Source organism: Ptychodera flava, chromosome 6 (genome assembly GCF_041260155.1).
Source record: "Ptychodera flava strain L36383 chromosome 6, AS_Pfla_20210202, whole genome shotgun sequence".
NCBI lineage: Eukaryota > Metazoa > Hemichordata > Enteropneusta > Ptychoderidae > Ptychodera > Ptychodera flava.
In genome coordinates, this window is record NC_091933.1 from 16,770,778 (window position 1) to 16,795,918 (window position 25,141).

General features: G+C 37.1%; 1 protein-coding gene across 3 annotated transcripts in view; it reads right to left on the reverse strand.

Annotated features, from left to right (window-relative positions):
* Positions 1–25,141, reverse strand: part of LOC139135006 (ataxin-7-like protein 1) — an 86,278-nt gene that overhangs the window by 18,360 nt on the left and 42,777 nt on the right. Inside the window, exon 1 of one of the 3 annotated variants that reach the window (XM_070702165.1) lies at positions 13,419–13,714. The exons of 1 other annotated variant lie outside the window; for it this stretch is intronic. The gene's annotated coding sequence lies outside the window, so the exon portion shown is untranslated. Of the gene's footprint in view, positions 1–1,219; positions 1,354–13,418; positions 13,715–25,141 lie in introns of those variants that run through there. One more of the 3 variants, XM_070702164.1, reaches the window with a different exon arrangement.

Genomic DNA, 25,141 nt, shown 5'->3' on the forward strand with positions numbered 1-25,141 from the left:
AAATATTGCTTATTGTGTGTGAATTCCATGAAACACGAAAACAATACCTCATGACACGCATATGTTTCTAAATGTGATAAAGATCTACTGGAGTCTGTCAATAATGCTGGTAACCGGGGAAAATGCCACAACCATTCATTGCAACTACCACGAAATCTACAACCCTGAACTGAAATTTACAAATGTTGGCACTTGGCAAACTGTAGCTATAATTAATTGACAGTGATTGCACTTACTGTCCCATTGACATTTACAAGCTCTATTAACAGATTTTTCAGAACAATATTATCCCTCACTCTCCAGAACAAAGTGATTATTTCAACTGCATGACAGAATTAACGACTCCAGGGTCATCAACTCTACCTTTTCCGTTCTATTTTCTGTAATGATCAACTCTAATTCGATGTTTTATTGCCGCAGTGCTCGATAGTTGACCTTCAAGTGATAAGTTCTCACTGGTAAAATCACCTAATTTTTATACATGCCCTGACAGAGAATATTTCACACAGCCCGTCTTACATGTACTTCTGATCCAACTTTAATTAAATGAAAGGAACAGAAAACCTGACTTATTAACATAGAAAGAGAAAAAATAGATTAATTGGCGAGAATGGAATATTTGCTGACGGCAGCAATCATATTCCGCCATCCCTGTCCTATATTACTGAAAAGGACAGGCAAGAGTAAATGGATGACCTCTTTCACTGATTGTTTCCAAAAACTGAGGGGAAAAATTGAGCGATGTAATTAGGTCAATGTAACAGTTGGATTTTTGTTAGGTAAAATGAAATATGCAGAGATCATAAAACAAACTCCATTACACTTTACGACCACATCACAATAAGCAACACTATGATACACACAACACCGATCTACACAGTTCTGTTAATGGCCCATTTCTTTCTGTAATAGATATTTACACACCAGGACATCAATTATCCTTTGCACCTGGTTCCCTGATTGTGTAAAAATAGGCAGATTTTGAGCATCTTTGGCGTGCCGTCACAAAACATTGTTTTCTTTAACGTCACTGGTATCGCTTTCGTTGGGCAAGTGCTTCGGCACTTTCACCAACAGCACAAAAATTCTCAACGCTTCTGAAAACAAAAACAAGAGGCTTTCTACAAAATCCCCAGCACTGCATCACTGTACTTCCCCGAGTTGGTAAAATCTGCAATTCTTCCTCCCAGATATTTTACAACTGCTGACCTCTACTCACCTTTGACTGTAAAATTGTGAAACGCTCAAATTTTCCAGTGGGGGTTAACTTATTGAATATTATGTGTAACTGTTTCAATGCAGCCGTGTAGGTGGAAATAAACATGGTGGCAAGCTACTGCCATAAACATGACTAACCTCACTCCTGAATCATATAGGGCACAAAACATTGCCCATGTGAGGGCGCTGTTCAAAAATGGGTTTGAGAATTCAGTCAGGTGGGAATGACACAATCTCAAACCATATGTAAGTTTGGCTTGAACGATTTGCTATTGAAACATGCTTTTATTACTTTATGGCAAGGGTTGTAAACCTTTACACAAGCTGCCTAACCTTTTCTACAGCACGTCAACAAAAACTTACCATCAAACAACGCACCACGCATTCACCTTGTATATTGGTTAAATACACATTCCCATATAATACATGTATTTCTCTTAACGTTACATTACTGTTTCTGTACTCAATGTAGTATTTATAGCAACAGTAACACTTGATGAATATACTGCATGAAGATTTGCTGTGACCGTAAAGAGTCTAAAGGTCTATCACTGATCACATACTGCTGTCTAGCACTGAACCTCATTGACCGTGATACAATGTTGGGGGAAGTAACAGTGAATAGAAATTGCTGTAAGAAAGGGCATTGTGCTTTAGTCTTTTTAAAAAATTCCAAAACAAACCAAGGGACTTTGACAATTTAGCCCAGTAACACAAGCGTTGACTCCTACACTGGGAAAAGCAGTGGCAACATTACAGATGAAGAAAATTCACATATGCTATATATACACTATACTTGAATATACCATATAATACATATTTCTTTTGTGAGTGAGAGAAATCACACACTCCAGAGGATAATCAAAGAATTGAGCATTGGCGTTGCGATTTACTTAGATATGGTATTTCTGACTTTGTTTGTTGTTTTTTGTGCATTTCTGGTTGCTGAACACAAATGAATCTGGCTGCCTCTAGTGTGCCCTTCTACTGAAGACATTTTGTAAACTGAGTAAATTTGTCCATTTCTTGAAATTCAATTAAATAAACCACAAACTGATACATGTAATATGTGAAATTTTCTAGAATCAAGTAATGAGTACTTCCTTGGGTCAGTGGTTCATCAATGTCACTACGGCAGTGGACTGGTTATGCATGTTACAAAAACCAAAATTGATAGCTACAAATACAGAGTCTGGAAGCCAGACTGTCGAAGTCGTAAGAGCGTGTGTAAGTAGGTCAATTCTAGGTTAATGATGTACCCACTTGAATGTTCAATGCAATGTCTGTGCCCTAAAATAGCGCTTTTAGCTTTACTGCCTATTTCTTCAGTCCACACACATATCTGGGACAGAGGACTAAAATCATCAATATAAGCTCCTGTCTGGGTCATCACCATGGATAAATCTCCTCGCATGTGATGCTCAATTGTCATGTATTTATCATGCCATGTTTTTTATAAAAATTGTAAAATTAATAAAACGATAGTCACAAACTAGTTTTTATTAATTTTGTTCAAAACACAAAGAATTCAGAAATGAGTAATATAATCATTACCTGTGGGTAATGTATTATTTGATGGATTGGCGCAAAACATCTGCAACATCAACACTTTTAGTGTTTATGTTTTCTGATGGTAAGTTCATGATCAACATTGTAAATTTCCATGCATTGTGCTCGAAGTTGACAACTACACCTACTTTCATTAACAATGAGAACAGCCACGATTCTGCCCTTTTCGTTGAAGTCCTTTACGATGCATCCTTATCAGAATTTGCATTAGAAGAAAGCACAGGCATTGCAGATGATGTGATGCTTCTCCAAATGTCTAATTGCAGTATTTTTACTTTGAACTGTAAAAGTTTGCAAAATCCTCAATTGTTTTACTTGGTATGGAAGTCCCCTATGCAAAACAAACCATATGTGTGTATGGATGTGCATATGAAATGTTTTTAGAAGTTCAAAATAAATTCAAGTACGCTTGCAATCACTCATAAAAGAGTGCATGTATTCGGTCTGCTAAAGTGTACATACTCTGGCTATACGAACATCAAATGTGATCTCATCCTGTGGCATTAATTTGCAGTTATCAGATGGACAAGGTGATCAGACCTACCACTCACTGGAAAGCTTTGCAAAATAACTAGTAACAGGGCAGTCATTTCCACTGGAAATGGCACCACTGAGATGCGTCTGGGCATTTATCTGGGATATATTACTATTAACTGCCACTGTAAGGTATCTTGCTACGAGGTGAAAGCACTCACATAGCTGTTGGTTTTCCTTTTCTGCATTATTGGGTGTAAGATGAGTGATGATTCACGCTACATGTACCGGGCTTTCATCCAAGCTTCCTGCCGATTCTGTGTCGGGGTCAATCCAGGTTAACAATACAAAATAATGTGCACCAAGCTCTGTTGGGCCGCTATGAATATTTATTGGATATATGACTCATAATTCTTAACTGAAATGGTAATTTACGGTTCACAAGATCTCAACTAGAATTGTTATCACGGTGATGATGCACAGATTGGCTTTCACCACTGTGTATTTGTGAAGCAATCGCCTTGTCTTCAACAATATTATTACAACGGTGGAAAGATATTTGGGATCTCCCTTGTCAACCTTGTTCTGATATGTATCAGCTCACAGGAACATGGGCAATTGGATTATCTAACAATAAACAATGAACAACGACAGATTGCTCACTGTTCCTTAAAATGAAACCAAGTCTCGTTTAGTGTGTACGAAGGCTTTGTAGTGGAACACCCTGAATATATTACAACTTCATTTATTATTTTGCATAAATAGATGATGGAATCATTTAAATTATTTATTTTCTTTGATATGATGGGTACACTGTGTGATCTAAAGCATTCATAAGACCTGACCACTGTCTCCATATGATGACGAAACTTGCCCTGTCCCAGAAAGAACTATTCATTGACGTTAACCCGTTGAGTGCTGTAATTTTTCCAACCAAAATTTTACTGCCACATTTTACCAAATTTTATGAATTTTTCTGAAATTTTTTGATTTTGGACCAAATGGACGTCATATTTCATTGGCTACAGTTTCTTATCAAAATTTTGGCAAAAATCTGAGAAAAATTGACTAGAGTATATTTTACAATGGCAACAAAATTGACGTTGGCTCTCAAAGGGTTTAACAGTCTGTGAGTAAAATATATTATTTCAGGTAGGTTACACAGTACTGGCTGTAAGTGTTAACAGTATCAAAATATTTTCAATTTTTCCGATTAAATATGGGAATACAAAGAATAATTTTTAATTACTGTTGAAGACATTAACAAATGGTATTGCCCCTAAACAGGGGATACTTTGTGCATGGTTACTGTTATAGTACACCATATGGAGGGAAAGAATTAGACATACATATTGGTTGCAAATTCTATTGACAAATCAGCCTAGTAGATTTCTGTATCCCTGAAACTGACATTGAAATCTCTCAAGGCAAACAGCACGTCATCACACCAAGGTCAGATTGGGATCTGTTCTGACTAGATCTTGATGTAGGAATTCATCATGAAGGGAAAGTACTTTCCAAGACAGTATCGTAGCCTGTACTGTTACTGAGACTGTAATTCACTCTGCAAACTGACCCTTGACTAACATGTACACATGACTTACAGTTCTTGTCATCCACACAGTCAATGTTTACTGCAGGGACCCCTCTTCACATTCAAACAGTCCAGACATGCCTGCAGGCAAACTATACAACGGATATTATTATAGTCATACCCAAATTGTTGATTCCATCTTGGACACTGTGTTGAGTAGATCATGAATTGAGGATCAAATGTATCGTCACCTCTTTGCCCATTCACACTTGAAATAGCACAGAAATCCATCCCTTACATTGTCCGTGTGAAACCTTAAAATCAGATTTTAAGTTTACTTGACCTTGAAGAGTAATGTTCCTTGCCAGAGACTAAGTACTTGAATTGGACTGGAAAGCCCTGCGGTCCTGAACGGAAAACTGACCACCCCTAATTGCAAAGGATCAAAGCATTAAGGTGAATGTCCCCGGCGTATCTATCCTGCTGAGTCAAGTTTTCCTTCTTAACTTAGTCCCTCAAGTTAGTACAGTTTTTATAAGCTCCAGAGCACAAATCAAACATTTTTACACAACAAAGTCCCTGACTGCTGATAATATTAAACATGAAAGATTATGATAACAAAGTGCAATCGATGCTTACATGTGACACAGTTTGTTTTACCTGTAACACAAATGTGTTTTGCCACACACACAAATGTTTTAGGGTAAACTTGAAATCCATTTTTGCCCAATATCATGGTAGACTCTGCTACACATTATTTCTGGTCTTTCCACAACATCTGGATAAACCATATTACAACTCCATTTACAATTTCAAAATAATTCTTACTTTTTCACTTTTACATTCACGCCACTCACAGGGTGTAACTTCTTGAAAATGGGAAGTTGCACCACAAAAATATCACAACACCATATGCACAAGGACAGCTGTATTTCACACTGGCAATTTATCAAGCTTAATTAGGCCGTACAGACCGTTATTTAGACGCTGGGTGACGGAATCGCCCTTTGACATTGAAACAGAGTATTAAAATATAAATAAGAGACAAATTTCAGAATATATAACGGATAAATTGATGACGTTTACTCCACTGTATTACGAGTATGGCGATAGCCATTATCACAGTGGATTACATGGTGGCTTGCCTACGGTTTAATGCACACGTCTTACAGTGAATATATTGCTTTTGTGATCTCTAACTTCCAGACAGATGAAAATATAAATTAAACACATGCAAACAATTCAATTACAAAAATAGGTGCTGGGCTCATCTGTTATCCTATAATCACTCTTTTACAGACTGGCTCTTTTTGTGTCATGGCGGATATTACCTGTGAATGAACCTTATGTGGTCCATATTACAACAATTTATTTTAATTTTAGGGTTAGGGGTTGTCAGTGAGAAACTGTTCTGCAATGGGTTAATTGCTTCAAGATATCACCTGGAACAGAAAAGCAATGACACTGACACCAACTGACAACTCTGCACCACAGTCCTTTGTTCTTTTGTCAAATGTTTAGTTTACCTTGATTCTCTTTACATAGCAGTAAAGCAATTATGAAAGGGATGATAGCTATATTTATACAGCCTTGAGCTGTTAATGGTATAAATAAACATGTTAATTATCTAATGTCTACTTTCAACACGAGGAAAATACAGTGTTTAGTAAACTGAAAGACACTTACAATTTTTATCCAACGCCTGAAGGATACTTTCCGAACCGTATTTCTTGTTTTTCAGATTCATAGACAAATCCAAACAGACACTGAAATACACCCTCGCATTTAGTCAGAAAAATAACAGTAAGTGAAGTTGCTTTGTTTTACATGTAATGGTTTACATTTAAGATAGTACACACTGGGTCTAATATAATAGAAGCCTACCCACATACATCGCAGCACAGTGTGGGATGATGGTGCACTGTGTTCCAATTCAGTACATTGTGTGTGTATCAAATGTACCTTGTTTTACGTTCTGATCTATTTCCATAATTGTTACTCTGAATGCAACTAATGTTCAGCCTACCAGCTGTCCAAGAAATGGTTGAGTAAGACAAGAAAGGCCCTCCCACACAACCTATAGGTACACACGACCTGTATCCTGTTTTCAGTCTGTTACAGCTAAATCAATTATTTCCTGTGTTTTCGTAAAGCCGAGACAAGATTTTTTGGCCAATAAGACAGTACCGGTAATGGAAAAGCAGCAAAATCAAAGAGTTAATGAAAATTCTAACAGAAAAAAATCCCTAATTAAACTTCATATTGTGACAAAATGTAACATTCGATGGTTGATTCCTACGACAACTTCTCATAGTCCTGTCTCAAACATTGGTTTCAGAGTAAGGCTAGTGATAGAGCTGTACAAACAGTTCCAAGATGGCTGTCTTGTATCGATGACTACATTTTCACTGATCTTTAATCTATACATGAGTTTCAAAATATGTTGGGGTTCACAGAGACCCAAATAAATCATACTAACACTGGACTACATTTTCTCTGCAAGGAAGAAATATTTGAGCTACAACAGAAATCTGGAAGAAGAAGTAAGGAGCTGGCATATGTAAAGGCAATATGGAAATATTGAAGAAGGCAGCAACCACAATGATGAAAGATGAAGCAAGTAGGGCACTTGGTTTTCTCTCTGCCCGTCGTCTTATACGTTAATTCTCAAAACATGATTAGAATCCGAGTTGGACGGTCCTTCAGCTAGGATACATTCTCAAGCAGCATCACCTTCCAACTTTCCACCATTTGCACACGCACATACAAGACTACCCCAATGCCACAAGTACCAGCGTGTGGAAATTTCATGCCCTATCTAAATGACCCCTACTTGTAAAAGCCATACACTATTCAATTGACCCTGAGACACTAACCCTAATCTCTATTGTGCTTGTCAAATACGGCAGAAGTGGCTTTCCAGTCAACTTCCATACCATGAAATAATGCACTCTATATAATGTACTACATAATCCATGCATTACATCAATTACTGGCATGTCATCTATTTTACACTGCCTGACCTTTACACCTGGCATATTGAAGAATAAACTGAATCACTAATGATTTTTTTGTGAGATGCCTACACTACTCAGTTCAGTCTTTTATCTAACGCTTCTCAGTGACGCTGTATTTGTCTTGCCCTATATATAGACTGGCTGCCCTTTCTCCTCAAATCAAAGTGTAAATTTTGAAACTTTTCATTTGCACAATCTGTTCATCTTCATTTCAAAAAGCAAAAGGCCTAAAAGGGGACACTGATTGTAATTTTTGTAATATGTGCACTATAATTGTCAAGAAATTGCTACAGTTCCTTCTCCCTTTCCCTGCGTGAGCTGAAATAAAAATATATTAAATTTGCATATACTACACATTGCGTAGGACTATCATGGTAAAGCAAATTCTAGTCTGGAGTAAACATTCAGCTTAGCGCCCCCCCCCCCCCCCCCCCCCCCCCCAATGATTTTGGGGACAGAACAAGAACCCCAGGCAGTATGAATGTTATGAAAAGAATGAAAATAATATTCATTGCAAGTTACAACAGCAACCCTAAACAATAAGATTGATACAATTTGTGAAGTTAACCTTACAGCCATATTTACTTGTATCATTATCTTTGCAGTTTTGCAGAATTGAATTTTCTATGTGTTGATGAAATTTTTATCTGTGATTCGAAGCTTCACCAGTATTTTCATCAGATTACACAGATATTTTGGAAGAGTGCATATAGCCTGCGTCACATCAAGGGAAAATACTACAAATGAGGTGTTAGTTATCAACTGATCACTGCCCACAGCCATCATCAGCTAGTTGTTCACGAACAAAGATGGTTGAAAAGTCCTTACAGGCTACGCTTACAGTAAGGATTCTTCAGCTGTTTATCTCTACAGTACTGATTCACCCGGCAGTTATATTGAATGATGTTTATGATGTGAGAATTATCCCTTTGATATTACTAAATCAGTTGTATATGATTATAAAGGCCTGGCTGGAACACACATGAAGTAAATGCACATGACAATATTTCATGGAAAGTGTACAGCAACAAGATTTAATGACTCCCTCTTTCAACATGTTTACTATTCAACAAGAACAAGCATGCATAAATCCCAATCACATAGACTTTTTGAGATTTTACATAGGGTCTTGAGACTGTAGCTTCTTGGCAATGTCACGACCACACATGGATATTTTGTTTAGAAGTAAAAGGTATCAGGGTATATATGGCAAGTGATGGTGATGAGATATGATATGATATGATATGATGTGTTTTCATTTTATGCACACAGGTATTTTTTTGGCCTATTTATCAAACATAGATATGAATAGGCTTCCAATGCCATTTTGCAAGAAACAAGACATGTCTATTTTGGTTGGTGATGAATGGAGATTCCAATGAATTGGAGTAGAGGTTGGTAGTGAGGGAAACATCAAAATGGCAAGCCTCTTCCATAAATACCGCAAACCTGTCAAAGGTGGCCAAGGGATCTTACCTGCACCACATGTTGGTATCCTCACAGTGTTGTTTGCTTAAAAGTTTGGAACGGAGATTAATAATTGACAATAATAGTAAAATTTATGTCACTCACAACTTTATCATTGAAATACACTTAAGGCGAACCCCTGTAATCTCTGCTGGGGTACCTGGTCAAATAAATAATATTTATTACTGAATTTTTTCCTGAGGATACAGGTGGGGTGGATGGAGAGGACACCATTGACGAAATCAAGCTTGTCCTGTCTACAATGCAGTACTAAATAACACAGAAGCAAACCAACTGCAGTACCATACATGCCTAACTCAATGAGATAAAAGATACCACAGTATCTTATTGAAGTAAATACATTTCAATATTCTAGTGATATTGATAGACTGATACCATACAAAGGATTTCATTTTGGAACAGTTGGTGCTATATGGTGTCATCTTGCTCTGGGCCTCCATCAGCAAAACTTTTGATATTATTACAAAAAGTGCCTATCTTATGGTTTCCCTGAATCCTCACAGCAGCTTCAGAGATAATATGAATTTTTATCAAACAGCCTTGAAGCAATGGCTTGTTACAGATTCAGGGTTGGTTAAATGACAGGTTTTGACTGCGGTACTGCTTCTACCGGTACACCATTGTAAACACTGACTTCACTTCGCAAAAAATCACATCTGTTTGATCACAACTGCAAAGAATCTTTCATTTGCCACGAAGCAATCACCAATCCACAAGCTAGCATCCTTGAGTCGGATAAATCCCTCTAAGTCTAACCGGGGAAATTCCCCATGACTGAAGGCTTACCCACTTATTACTGTACGCTGACAGCGGGTTTCAGCGGGGACGGTTCTAATTAAATCACCGAAAGACTATAGAAATCCATGTACTCAGTTGAACAAACACAGAAATAGGTTTGATCAAGCGTTTCCTTGAGGCTGAGAGTCTTTGACCTCTGATACTAGGCTATGCATCAATTTACTCCAAAGTTTTGATAGCAATCTCTCATGTCACTCAGTATCAACCGTGGAGCAGTGCTGTAGCTAAGACATAACTGAGCAACCAGCATTATGTAAGAAAACAAAGCAATTAAATTTTGTATCCTGCAGGATTATTCTGATGTTTTTGTGCTTACATATTGAACCTTAAGCCCACGGAAGTCTAATATGTCTATAAACTGTATTGACAATATTGTCTATTCTCAATGGATCTTATTTATGATGTACTGTAGTAATATCTGATGGAGAAGAAATCTTTTAATGAAATACACCCACATGAATGATAATGCTGACCATCTGAAAAATGAAAGCTGACACTGCATTGTTAAACTTATTTACAATCTCTATGCATTGGCCTGATGGCAAAACAATCACCCACTCAGCTTGTTAAAATTGCTCCCCTGATCAGCCATGACATCGACATCAATGTTTCAATTCAAATACACACATCACAAAATGTCAAGTGTTTGATTATACCAAACCATATATTCTATTCATGTTTTAATTAGTTTGGGTTTATCGAGCTAAAATATTAAATACACAGACACTACATTACGTCTTCATGAGCAGTTGATGGTGTCACCTTTCCTTTGCTATGAACTGCGGAAATTGAGTAACTAGCTCGCAATTATCGCAGCAAATTTCGGTGTAAATTTGATGATGAGACGCATAGAATACCTAACTTCATCGCTAATCTAGCTTGTAATACTTTTTGTTTCCGAGTGAACGGCAATTGCTCGAAATATTGCCTGCCGGCGGCAGATCTTCAAAGAGGAAAATAACAATTACTGAAATCTTATACGGGCAATATTGTCATGGTGACAGACAGATACCGACTGGATTTGTAGCGTATTGATTGTACTTGTTATTCCCGTCTTTGAGGATGTGCCGCAAACGGGGAATAGTTGAATCCACTTCAATGCATCTCCAAACAAAGTACATTAACGTAATTAGTGACTGAGTTACGGCACTTAATACATCCCGTTGACAGGAACAACTTTGCACTTTCATTCAAAAAAAATTTACAAAACACTCAATTTTTGTGAAAATTCATTTTTTTTAAAAGAAGGATGAATTTCCGTCACGGTGTATGCCATTTTGTTTGCATGCATCCGACAGCCAACACATCACTGGTCATATTTTATTGCTGATTATATAGCCAGAGCTTGCATTTCACTGCCAAGCAGTAATATAAAGATATACAGCCAAGGGTCAAACAAAGTCAACATAATAGAAAGCCATTGCTACAATGATACTCTCCCTGAAATAGGAAAAGCACTGGCAGCACAATATTGCACAGGAAGATTTCCTGATGTTGCGATTACTGTTTAATGCTGTACCCATCAATCAAATTGAAATATCATACTTGTTGGAATCATAAAAGATGCAGCATTGATGCACGCACTATTGTAAATTATGAAGTATATATATTGCACAACTGATAAAATTTTTAGATCTGTTTCCAGTATAGTCTTTGACATGTCACAGTGGTAAAAAAAAATTCACTTATCAAACAAGGCTTCTCAATTGCTTTAATTTCAATCTCTGGGCCTGCCAGTAGGCAGTACCTCGTGCTTCTGGTTTCACAGTATATTTTCTCCCTGACAATATTCTTTACACTGCTTGGTGTAACATTCTTTGATGCAGACAATATACCTGTAGAGTCTGTCTTCTCACACACAAAACACTTGCAGATAACAACCGTGAGAGCTGCATGTACTGATTCAAGTGCTAACCATATTGACATACTTTTCAATAATTGAGGAGTCAAATAAAATTCAACGACTGGATGAATATTATACAGTAAAATACTACACCACACAGATGCTGTCCTCAAAACTTATGCTACAAAAAAATTTCATATTTACCGAAAAGGGGTACTTTAAAAGCCAAATACTTGCTAAGCTAAAGTTCTATATATTTCAAGATAATCCATAACATTTTTCAGAAAAACTAATGATGTGAGTGAGGCATTTTGCACTGGTATGCTGTAAACTGTTTTTGTCAAATGTCCTCCTTGAACGGCCAGTTTCTAAATGTCAATCGTCATGCTATTTTCCACTTAAAAACACACTTTCATGAGGAAAGCTCTTGTTGATAGAGGGTAGTAGTTTCATGGCTTAATTGAAATAATCCCCTTTTCAAATTTGATAAACTAAAAACAATGTGAAATATGATGAAATTCACTGAACCATTACACTTCAGATATTGTCCTGTTCCGGCATTCCACATATTTAAATAACAGATCCATTATCTGATCATGATTGCAAACATGTACTTGATTATACACTGATTGTCACTGAAATTTTTATCCGTTCGATTTAAATTATTGATCTTGCAGATGCAAAAAAGAATTCCATATTTTTTTTGTTACGTGTGAATGAATATTGGGTTGATTATAATTAATACAAATTTGATGTCCTGTAGTAATCTGAAAGTCCAGCACGTGTGACGTGCTCTGACACACCAACTGCTGGTTGGACTTTGGGCCTTCACGCAGCTGTCACGGAATGTTTAATTTTCTGATTGTTCAAATTACCGTGTATCTTCAGTGGTGTAGTTGAAATACACCTGTATTTAAAAACATATTCTGTTTCAAAACTGGCTACAGAATGCAAGATACCCACACACACACAGAGAGCTAGACATAAGCATTTTAGATTGCTGTTTGTATTTCACATCTAGGGCAGAGAAACGGAGAATTACAGAACAGCAGCACTGCAGGTCTAAAAATAGTACAACCACTCTCTCAGCAGTCCATTATTTATGTTGAAAGCCACAGTAAGCAAGGTGTTCACATTTTACCAAGAATAATCTCCGTTATCACTCAAGACAACATTACTTTGATGCAGCGACTATAATGAGTTATATTTACTCACCAGAGCGTTAAATCCCCTTTCATGATAAATTCCACCATTTAAATTGTATCTACCACTTCACAGCATTATTTGCGGTACTCTGACACATTTATGCTATTATATAATTTAGGTCATCCAGATAAAATATATGTACCTACTGTGCGTAGAAGTGTCACCGACAGCCTTAGATTTAAAATTATGAGACAAGGTTTACTAGTAAATTGTTACCCAATGCACAAAATTTTATATCTTTTTTGCTAACAGATCAGCTTGGGGGGCTTACCTTGTGTGGGGTTCCCTTTCCGAAGTCAGCAATTTCCCACTGACGATACCGCCAGCACCACTCTTTCTGTCACGACTGCTTACCTGTCAATGGGTGTCCGATTTCAAATCCCGCTCTGTTTATACGTCAGCACATTTTAGAGCAAGTCTCAGGCTTCACTAAACATACAAGTTAACTGTACCTATGCATTTATGGAGTGCTAACGGTTCAAATACCAAAAAAATTATCAAGTTTGGGCTAACTCCTTGGGCTTTGACAATCATGAATGTTGTAAAGCACATGAGGCTCATGAGAATGGCCTTGACAAGAGGTCACGGTCCTGAACATGGCTAATGGGCTGTGACTTCCTCAAGTAGTACATACAGGTCGATGCACTTTCCCTCGGAGGCATATGTATTTGCTGGGGTCAGATGTGCAGAAATTTGATCTGACTTAAAACCATGTATTCCCCGCTCGCAATTATTTGAACAGGATTCCTGCCTTGCATTACTAACAGTGCCAGACAGGTACCAATTACCTTAACTACACAAAGTGATGATGTTACAAGGCTTTTGCAGGAAAACCCCTACATGGAAAGTACTTGTATTTTTAAACGTATCCACCCCGAAATTCTTACAAACTGGTAAGGGAGGTGTTGAGCATTGTGTTATCTCGGAGTCGTACAAGGCAGGATGATGACAAACTCAGTGAAAGGTCACAGGGTCACTGCAGTACACTTTACTTATGTCGGATGAAACACAATTAAAAGGTCTGTGAGAAATTCCCCTGGCTACAAATAAATAGTAGGTATCTTTTAACATCCTCCGAGGAATTGCTACATCTTTGATGCTAACTGATATTCACCTGGTGTATATTTACTATCATGGAAACAATTATTTGAAATGGAAGACCTGGATTCTTGCAGAGCTTCTCCAGAAGAGTTCAACACTCTTACTGTTGTGATAATCCTGACGGGACAGAAAAACTGCAAGAGTGTGACATCCACCCACTTCTGCCGGACATTTGTTGAGAATCATGTTTGCGAAAAAAAATTACAACACCACTGAAATCTTTACCGTGTGATAGTTCAGTATTTTACATTTATTTACGTCTGATGAGGGGATGATTTCAAACATATCGCCAAGTTGTCATTTTTTTTAAATGTGTGTCCATTCCTGTACTGAAGATTTTGAAATTATTCTTACACCAAACTCACAGCCACAGCACTGGATGCAGAACACTGCTTGAAATTAACAGACTTTGTACTACTCGTAGTTCATGCATTTTTTTCAAAATTGTCATATCATCTGCATGTACACAATGCAATTTACAACATGATTTTTAAAAGGACTAAAAAGTTAGGCAATGCCTTGGTTGTCCTCGCATAAGTTTTAGTCTGAACAAATTTTCAATATAGGTAGTTATGAAAAAGTCTGTTGATAAAACATTTTTGGATTTTTTCTAGAGCGGCATTGTGGGCATCGTTGTTTTTGTATTATATTAGTTAGAGCCTAATATAAACAACTAATAGGGATCATCGTAAAAGTTCAAACAGCAAAATTTTTTCGTCTGGAGGGAGGGGTTTGACTTTAGATCAATTAGTGAACATCATTTATACACTTATTTTCGTGACTATATTTTGTTTCTTTTTTTAACATGTGTACATTAAACAGAAAACTGGACCTTTGTCCTGATGAATCTTATGAATTTCTGTAAAATTTCTGTAAAAATAGTTGCCCACTCACCCAACTTACAAACACCCTTTTTAGAGGGTAACACTGAAATTAAAATTTCCCTTCAGATTGATAATAAAAGTAACAAATAAATTTTGCTCTGTGGACGACATCAACGTTTCACAGTTTTAAGATTTCACTTTGGGGGAGAGGGTTTGATCAAAATGAAAGAAAATTCAGAACTTATGCTGCAATCTGTGACGGACCCTTATTGAATTTCATTATAGGAAGTATTCAATTTTGGTTCTTGGTTCATGCTCTGGGCACTACAACGATTTAATTTGTTAGTATAACTAATTAATTCCACTGCCCTTTACTATATAACTTGCATGCATTTATGATAAGCATAAACTGAACAAATGTATTGCAAACCAACACTTCAGCTGGGAATTACAGCATTTTCAGAAACCCACTTCATCAATCACATTAACCATTGCCATGGAAATGGTTGCCATGGTTTCACTTTTAAAAAATTAATCACTTTGCTTATTACAGCTGTATATTGAGCAAGCCCTTCACAATGATGATAAATTGTTTCAAAAGTATTATTCACTAATGCATACTAATGCCCTATTTTATCATGAAGAATAACAAAATGACATTGCATTAAAACTATTATGAAATACTATTTGCATCACTTCACTGGCATAAAGATACTATCTTTGGTGAGTGTATCTCAGACAAGCAAAAAAACCACCGCAATTAACTGAATAAGAGGGTTCTCCACTTACTGACTGACTGCAAATACGGCCATCCGCATTTTCTAAATCAGCTTTTGTGCGTTTTGTCAGACACTGATGCGGCACACCTAGAGCACTTATGTTTACATGGCCTGTCAAATCAATACTGGGTCATTTCCACTTTCTGGGCTTGTTAACGTAACATCAACTGCTGCAGCATAGGCCCATGGGCATCACCAGACCACTCACTGGCTGCTAACTCCCCAGTATCTCCTCTGAGACATATTTACCGATAGCATTAACATCCGAGGACCACATGCAAAGCCCATTCTTGCTAATTACCAATCACATGTTGCAAGCTACTGTTCACTAAACCCTAATCTCAGCAGTGATTGATGAAACCTTTGACACAGAGCTGACCAGGTTCATGATATCTAATGTTTCTGGTTTAAAATAAACACATGTAATGACAGGAAAAGAAAGCATGGAGAGGCAAGAGAAAATAAGTCCTGGTTTTAACTGTGCCCTGCAAAGATATTCTAAATGGTATAATTTCTTTTTTTGTGGTACTGCTAGCATACATATTCTTCACACAAACCTAAATTACATCCATAACATTTACAAATATGTATGATTTTCCCTTCTTTTTTACACGTGATTAAGACTAATCTATCATGGCAGAGAACTGTCACCCATTTTGAAAGAGGCTAAACGAGCAATTGAACAGTCGTCACGATGTGGCAGTTTCTTTCTTTTTTCTAAGACTGGAGTCATTGTTGCCATTCACGCAAACTTAAGTCCATAAAAAACACTTCAATACACAGGTTTTATCACAAGGATTCATCAGCGAAAGTAAATTTACAAGTTTGCCCTTTCTAACGTAATCTCCCTCTTATCAAAGCAATCTTATACAGGTTTCAACAGACCCTCATGCATGCTAACTTGTACATAGAGGCACACGAACAACCAACCTATCAGACATTTACAAACTACATACAACAATTCTCATTAGTGAATTTCAACAATTCTCATTATTGAATTTCAACACAAAAAAACAACCCCTGTCATACACATATATACACTCTTGACAATAAGCTTACCCAATCATTACAACTGAACAAGCAAACTGTTAATGCTTCTCTCATGAAAGTTGACAGACCCTTGGATACTCTTCCACTACTTGCTCTGGTAAAGAAAGCCACATTTGCATTGCAATGACCTACAGCCTAAGAGCAGACATTATCACAAATACCATTTCCAGAAACTCAACTTCAATTTACCGTCAACAAACTTTAAATTGCAACCTTTCTCCACTGAACAAATGTTACCGAACCAAAGTGACCCTTTTCAATCTCATAAATATCCTTAAATTTCAGCAATCACCTTTTCACACCACTGTAAACAACAGACAGTAATGGCCCTTCTAATGCCAACCTCTGTCAACAAACCCACCTTCATATTTCTATCCACAAAACCCACAGATCACTTTACTGTCATCACGTTGCTACTTGTGCTCCTTGTTGTAAAAGTGAGAACAAAACAATTCTTATTGCTCGACTGTCAACAAGATCTTTACCAACATCTTGAAAGCAGTTATACATGTCGACTTACTTTTGACAAAACCAGTGTCCGTGCAAACACCCTTCTGTGAACAAGACAGCAAGACAAGAAACGGTGAACCTACACAGTTATTGAAATCAGCAGACATACACATTAAAGGGTGGCAAGAAAACAGCGCCCTGCCACCCTCAAATGAAACAAACCAAGTCACACTTTGATATAAAGCAAATCTGGCGAAGCATAACGTGAAGAATACCAATCAATCATTTGCCATAACTTAATTAATGCAACAAATTCACCCTCCTGCTACAAACATATCCTTCATTACTGTCATACTTTCACATTTATAAACTAAATCATTGTTTTGGATTTCTGAAATTTATATGGTTCTTTTAATCAAAAGAAACCAAAGTCTTGCTATTGTCAGAAAGTTACAGAGGTGAGATCACCTACAACACCTGTTTTGTATACACCAGACAAACCAATTATAAGATATCATCTGGCAAGTGGCTTCCTATATGCTGCAGTATAGTATATGAAATCTTAGATATTGAAATCCACAGGAACTGCAGTGTCCAGTAAAATACATTATAATCCTAACAAGCAAGACCTGACTGTTTGACCTTTGACCTTTCAAACCGTTTCTGGTAAACATTGAATAAGGGGATACAACTTATACAATTTTATCTAGGAAACAGTATCCCTCATTAAATAGATGTTGAATACATTTCAATAGGAAAACTGCACTGAATTAACTTTAGCTTTCCTAATTTTTTTTTTCAAATTATTCTCTTTATTAATTGATTAGTTCATTCATTTATTTATTTACTTGCTTACTGCTTTGTGTAGCGGACTAAACAGCTATCTGGGATGACAGTGGATTTGCTCATGAACACTGAATTAACATTGAATGAACACAAGATGGCGACAAATCCAAAGTACAGAGAGTTAAACACTGTCACCATCTTTCATTCCTGTGCATAAATCACGTCACAGAATACTCCATAAAATGTCTGTCATCTTCCCTTGCCTTGTCTCTTTAAATTCAAACTAAAGACTGTCAAGTAATCGATACAAGAAGATACCTGATTACTTCAGTGTATCATGTACACTGCTTTCGTCAATAATACCTGTGATCCACAATTTACATGACCATGTACGCATATCTGTATGCATGCATCATTATGTAAAAATACATTATTAAATAACCCTATAACTCACTCCCCCACAAGGTCAAACTCTACCGAGCATTCACAGTAAACAAACTGTTCCTTGAAATCCTCTTGCGGAAAGCTAAATCTACTCTTGTCAAACAAAGGAATTGAAAATAATTAGGTTAACATGACCCAGATCACGGCCAATCAACTGACAATAATTCCTAGGTGTGAAACGCGCGGTAGTTCAACGGCTGACGGTAAAAGGCAGACATTTCTGTGATAGTATCTGCGCTTTTTCAAGTGATACAAGATGACAGGAGCTGGCAGCACAGACAACAGAAGATGCTGATTACATCTCAGACACCCATACCGTAAATCCATTAAAAAACCGAAAGGTTAGGCCAATCCACGTCTGCTTCGGGCTAGCCGTCTAACATTTCACAATATTATCGTTGCATTTGCTGTTACGTTGATGGGCTTTCTGCGCTGACCTACAGCCTATTGCGTCGCATTAAATTATCCGCTGATCTTATTTTTATCACTTCTTGCTTTATATGTGTGATCACACTATCTCCTCTCAGTCTGCAGACAGCCATGTCGGAAAGGGAAGGGATTATGTCTGGCTTTCTTGCATGCAATCAAGAAACATACTCTCTCTGCCCTTAGGGTAATTTGTTCTCAATCTATCAAGACAATTTGAACTTATATCACATAATACGTCTTTGGACTATAATTATATTCAAATGGATAGCATAGTGACGATATAACTTTGATCGTATCCTTTACACAATCACTATCTTTTTATTGAAATGTGAGCAATGAATAACCACTTTGGGGCCTGAGCAAACTGATTTACAAGTCTCTTGGATATGATACACACACAAGTATGTGTTGTATCCTTACTACTAGAATCTGTCAGTTATCATCATAGATACAGCAAGTAAATCACGGTGAGCAGGCACACAATACACCAAAAGGATGCCTGCTGCACATAAAGCTAACAACTCGACTGATGACAGCTACTTTGCCTTCAACTACTTTCTGTGCACAGTAGCTTGGACAGCTTACTATCTTATCCTACCTCCTGGTAATTACATGGGAGATGTGTCCCTTTGCACAAATAAACCCCACCCTGCTTAAAGGAACCGAACAACCCCAGAATGAGTTTATTGCTAATAATAAAATGCTGCATGTCTATATGAATAGCGACATGGAGTAGCTGAGATCCATTGTCGGGGATGCCAATTAGTTTCCAAATCATACCAAACTGGCATCTCAGTAAAGATGTTGTCCCTCCATTCTGAGTCACTCAACATCATTACGGCTGCATCAAATGACAGATTCTCATTTCACAGATCTGGTTTCATAATCGACGAGAACAAACCAGGGCAACGAGACACCTCGAGTTACTTCAGTCTACTTCACAGAAGATGTGAACACCTCGGTTCAAAAAGTGATTTTTACACACTGAAGCCAGACATACACAATTTGCATGCATGCTGGAGGCCAGGAGAACTGGTCAGTGATCTTCATCTAGATGACCTTATCACCCACCATCCAAAAATAGTTCTCTGAACAAGTTTAGAAAACATGAATACATTACTTCATGGGGCAATACAAAAACAAAATACTGTGACATGCTTTGCAAACCAAACACAGAATTTGTAGCACTGATTTTATTGGTGACATTACACAGTTACAACTGACATACGACTGCCTTGCCCCTTGTGTGATGACTGCTGCAAGGATTTACATATAAAGGCACAAGGTATTTGACTTGTTAAATTGACAAATAGTATTGAACTACTTCCTCTCCAACTGCTATTAAACCACAAGTTTGATTTGTAAACAGATCATCATGTGATTAAGAGCTAGTGATAATTCATGAGGCTCTATGGTGTTGACTGAAACTATTTCACTGTTCCATCTGCTTCTTTTCTCTGAAGAAATGCATAAATCTCGTACTGTAAGTGGGTTGAAGAAACAGCAGCACACAAGGCACATCAATTTATACAGACTAGACATGGCTTTGTTGGGACCTAGTTGTACAATGACTCAACTCTAACAGACTTTCCAAATGGGCAAGTCGTTTTGCCAAACAACCTTGGCTCATAAAAAAACTACATCTTTCCAGTTAATAATAGAATCTCGCATTATTTTTAGTTTTCAAATGGCTAATTTGTAACATTACTTGCCCAATTTGTCCAGCTATTCAAAAACATGTTTTCCCTTCCATACGTCTGAAAGTGAACTGTGATAAATTATGCACAACATGCTTTGGCAAGGACAAGAATCATATTATCCTGTCAACTGTCATGTAATAGAATTTGGAACAGGTACAAGGTATACAAGATCTCTACTCAACCCTTGAGAGCTCGTAGCAGCAATGAAAACCAATGACTGCTTTACATGCACAATTTTACAAGCATAGAGATGAGGCCACCTGTTCGCATGTAACAGTGATATCTCTCTTCGAATTTTTTTCTTTTTTTGTGGGCACCAATTCCACTACCCTTGCCATGCACATAAACTTGCAAAATGAATTTCTTGAGCACATGGTAAATATTAAGTCACTTATCCTCTTCCTGTGTTCATTTACATGTAACTGTGAACTGCACCAGCTACCTGTTACTTTCCATGAATCTGATCATTTTGTGAACAAAATGAATGTTGGTGATTGTGACCAACAGTATTACAGACAGCGATTTTTTGTAAAGGTTATTACTTGGTAGATTTCTATTCCTGATAAAATTTATCGAAAGTTCTCAAGGCATGTCATATCATCACGATTATATTCCCTGACAACAGAAATGTTACTAGGGTTCCTAATCCAATTACCTGATATGTTTCAAAACCTTTGCAAATACACTGAGACAGGTTCAGTCAACTTTTTTTACACAAAAAATTTAGATTCAGTGACATCAGATGTATGAGTGTACCTGTGTCTGTCTGTTTAATGCTTTTCTGACACCTGTACAAACACAAAGTTGTTCTCCTGTAGTTTACCAGTGACGTTACACAGCCATACTGGTACCCCTATTGTCTTTTCCCCCGTTTGTTTTTCTTTGAGTGGCAATCCATCAAAAAAACTCATCAAAATCTGCTGAGGCTAAAGAAAAGTTGCCCACTAATGACATGTGGGAGGAACATCCACACAGCTGCCGCATAACATGGCTTCAACTTGTCTATTTTTGGCATCACTGCTGGGAGATTTATGTCCATGTTTTCATGCCAAAACCAAATTTTCACCTTTTGCTGGCTTGTGCTGTGTACATGTGTATTTGTGATTTATAGCTCTCTGAGGAGAGGTGATAGCATATTGACATTTACAATTCCAAATGAAAGACGACATGTAACTATTCTCTGTCCAAGACATGACAGTAAGAAACTTAAGAGAAGCCCTGCAGTCTTTCAGGATTTGAATTTTTTTTACATATATGTCCACTTAACAATTAATGTTCATCGTAAATTTTTAGTGATTTTTTTTCTGTTAAGCTTTTAAAATTTCTGTAACAATTCACGTTCATTGTTCTATTCCCTGGAGAACATCTGTGAAATTAACTTGTTTACAAGTACACATCTGTGAAAATTGGACATTTTAACCTTTGAAGAGTGAAATTAAATCTGTGTTTATTAGTAACCATACTGATAAACTACACATCTGTAAGAATTTTTTTTATAATTCTTTTCTGATTTACCACTTGCAGGGACTCATTTAAAAGCTTTCTTTTGGAATACAAAAATATTAAGCGTTTCAGCTTTTCAGAAATCAAAAATTTTATTTTTCTCCATACAGTTAACAAAGGAATGCCAGCCATTTTGAATTTCAAATATCAATAAATGTTAGGTTAATTTGTTTCTCTAATACCAAACTTTACATGGTGACCCCTGATTTTTATTTGTGATTAGATGAGAAAATGGTTGAAAGTTACATTGAGGAAAGTTTGAGCAAAAGTTCAAGTCTTCCACTTTCAAGGCGCATACTACGTTCTGTCTGTTTATTGGTTAAACTGAATATCACACTAATAAACTATACACCTTTAAGAATCTTTTTGCTTACACATGAGAAATTTGTTAAAGCTGAAAAAAATCATCTCTTTTGCATAAAGGATCTGTATATTCTAAAAACTACAGAAAAACATTACAGAACTACCATCAAAACATCCACAGGTATCCAAACCTGTTCACTATGTTTCTCTCTTGTTGCTTACAGAATATATTATAGGCATACCTGAGAGAGACAATATTTATGGCACGCATGTCAATGACATTCCCAAAGGATATGATTTCACAATTTGACATGTTAATCATAAATTCAACTGTTTGAACATCAAGAGTTCAGGTACTATTGTATTTTATTTGATGAAGTTGCCCAGAGCTTAACACGGCATCCTATGGCACCGAAAGCTCCCTGTCAGATCTGTGTTTCCACTGTTGACGAAATATCTAATTGAAAATTTCTGAAGTACTACAAGCCCATTTGTGCACAGATGATTAAATCAACCATATTTGCCTGCTGTAGTTAATGATACCTTCACGACACTCGGTATGAAGCAAATCTTAGGGCCCCCAGGATATTGATATCATACTTAATGATACATGCTGAAGCTGGATTATTAAATAGCCATCTTTATAAGTCCTATACCACATCAATAATGATACTGACAGGGCGAATTTGCAAATCAAATCAATATGTATGAACCGGCCGATCATTACCATAAAATTTATCGAGTTGCAGAGTGGCAGTGTAATGAGGTTAGACCGAGGTCTGTTCCATAAATTGAGTCAATCCACGCACAATTGCATGCTGAATCAACATGACAAGCATGAACAGTCCAGTCATCCATCTATCTACCTATGACACTGACAGTAAAAATTCTTTGACGAAAAATTCACAGCCTGCAGTCTCAAGTCTTGATCAACATTGCCGATACAACGCTTTCCCTGTACATCCAATTTTGTAGTTCAACTACGTGTGATTTTTCATTGTGGATCTACGAAATGACGCTTTGCCAAAATATCAGTTTGCGGGTATCGCTGCCTCTGCTCACACTATACCCCCCTCTTTCTTGCCCGTGACTCTCAGAAAGAATTCCTACAAATTGGTGACTCAATTCACGCGAGTCATAATATTGCCAAAAAGTAGGCCACGCATAGCTCAGCCAATAATAGGGTTATTGATGACTGTTGACCCCTTCAACTATGATCAACTCCACACAAAAGAGTATATGCATTACGGTTACATTCACTTTTACATCAAAGAAATTGGTCCAACTTGATGGCTTACAACAGCAAATTTGCCGCATTTCGGTCTTGGCAGATGTTTTCCCAATCACAGCAGACGGACTGTTTATTCCAGGAATGTCATGAAGTAACATTTTTACAACATGTACACAGCAAAAGAATTTACCAAAACCTGTAACTCTGTTTAAAACCTGACAAGACTCATGCGGGTAATCTGGTACGAACCCTCTCACCAAAGTGAAAATGTAACACAATCATGAAATGCACACCAAGTATAGCTTACCTGAGGTACACCATCCTGTATTCCACAAACCCAAACAACATGGCGCAATACCTTCCCTTGAATGATGAGTAACCGTTTCACCGGAAACAGGGGTCAAATGTTGTATGAATTTATAGCCTGGTGGCGTGTCTGTGTATGTGTGTAAGCTGAAGTGTCAAACAAAAGGCTTGGACAGAAACAGAATCTTATCAGATGCAATCAGTCAACTCTCCTGAACCAATCATTGGTCGGGTCACCTGAGGTCAGCCACCAAGTGACAATTCACAATGCCAGACTGATACTCATTATTCAGGACAGAGGTGACAAGACACCTATCAGTCTTGAGATGATAATACCGAATCTCCACGGCTGTCCTGTTGGTTTGAGTTCAGAGGTCATGGGATGAACCCTTTGAGACTTGTGTTTACTAGAACTGACTTTGACAACATATTCACTTTCATTTCCCTTTTCAGTTCCTTCTGTACTTTGTTATGAAATTCGCTGGTGAATACACAGGCGACAAGTATTATTAGAGATCACTTACACTATTTTATAATAAAACATCTTTTGTAAGCACGTCATAATTTTTAGAACTTTTTTAAATCATGACTGATCAATAAAATATGAAGAACAATAATGCAATTTTTTTATTCTATTTGAAGCATTTCATACAGGTGTATATGTCATTCTCAATATCTATCTAACAACGCCATGAAATAACAAACTGGGAAATAACAAACTGGGTGTAACTTTCCTATCATCCGCCAGCTCTGCCTAATATAGCAAACGGTAGCATAGCAAAGTAGAATATTAATTTCATATATAATTAATGTTCTGTATTCTAAAGTTCTTAACTTTTAAATGTTTCAGGGGACATAAAAGTATTTAAAAAGATATATGCCATCAATCAATCTATACTTTCACTTTTACACTGAAATTATTAAACCTGGTATGAGTGCCATCTAAAATGCCCACATGTTGATCAAAGCATGTGCATGGTTGCATCAGCAGGCTGTTAGAGAGAGAGTGGTTTGATTTCCAGTATAGGAAACCCATGGAGCAGTGAATATGGATCTGGGGTGATAAATGCAAAGCAGCCAGCATATTA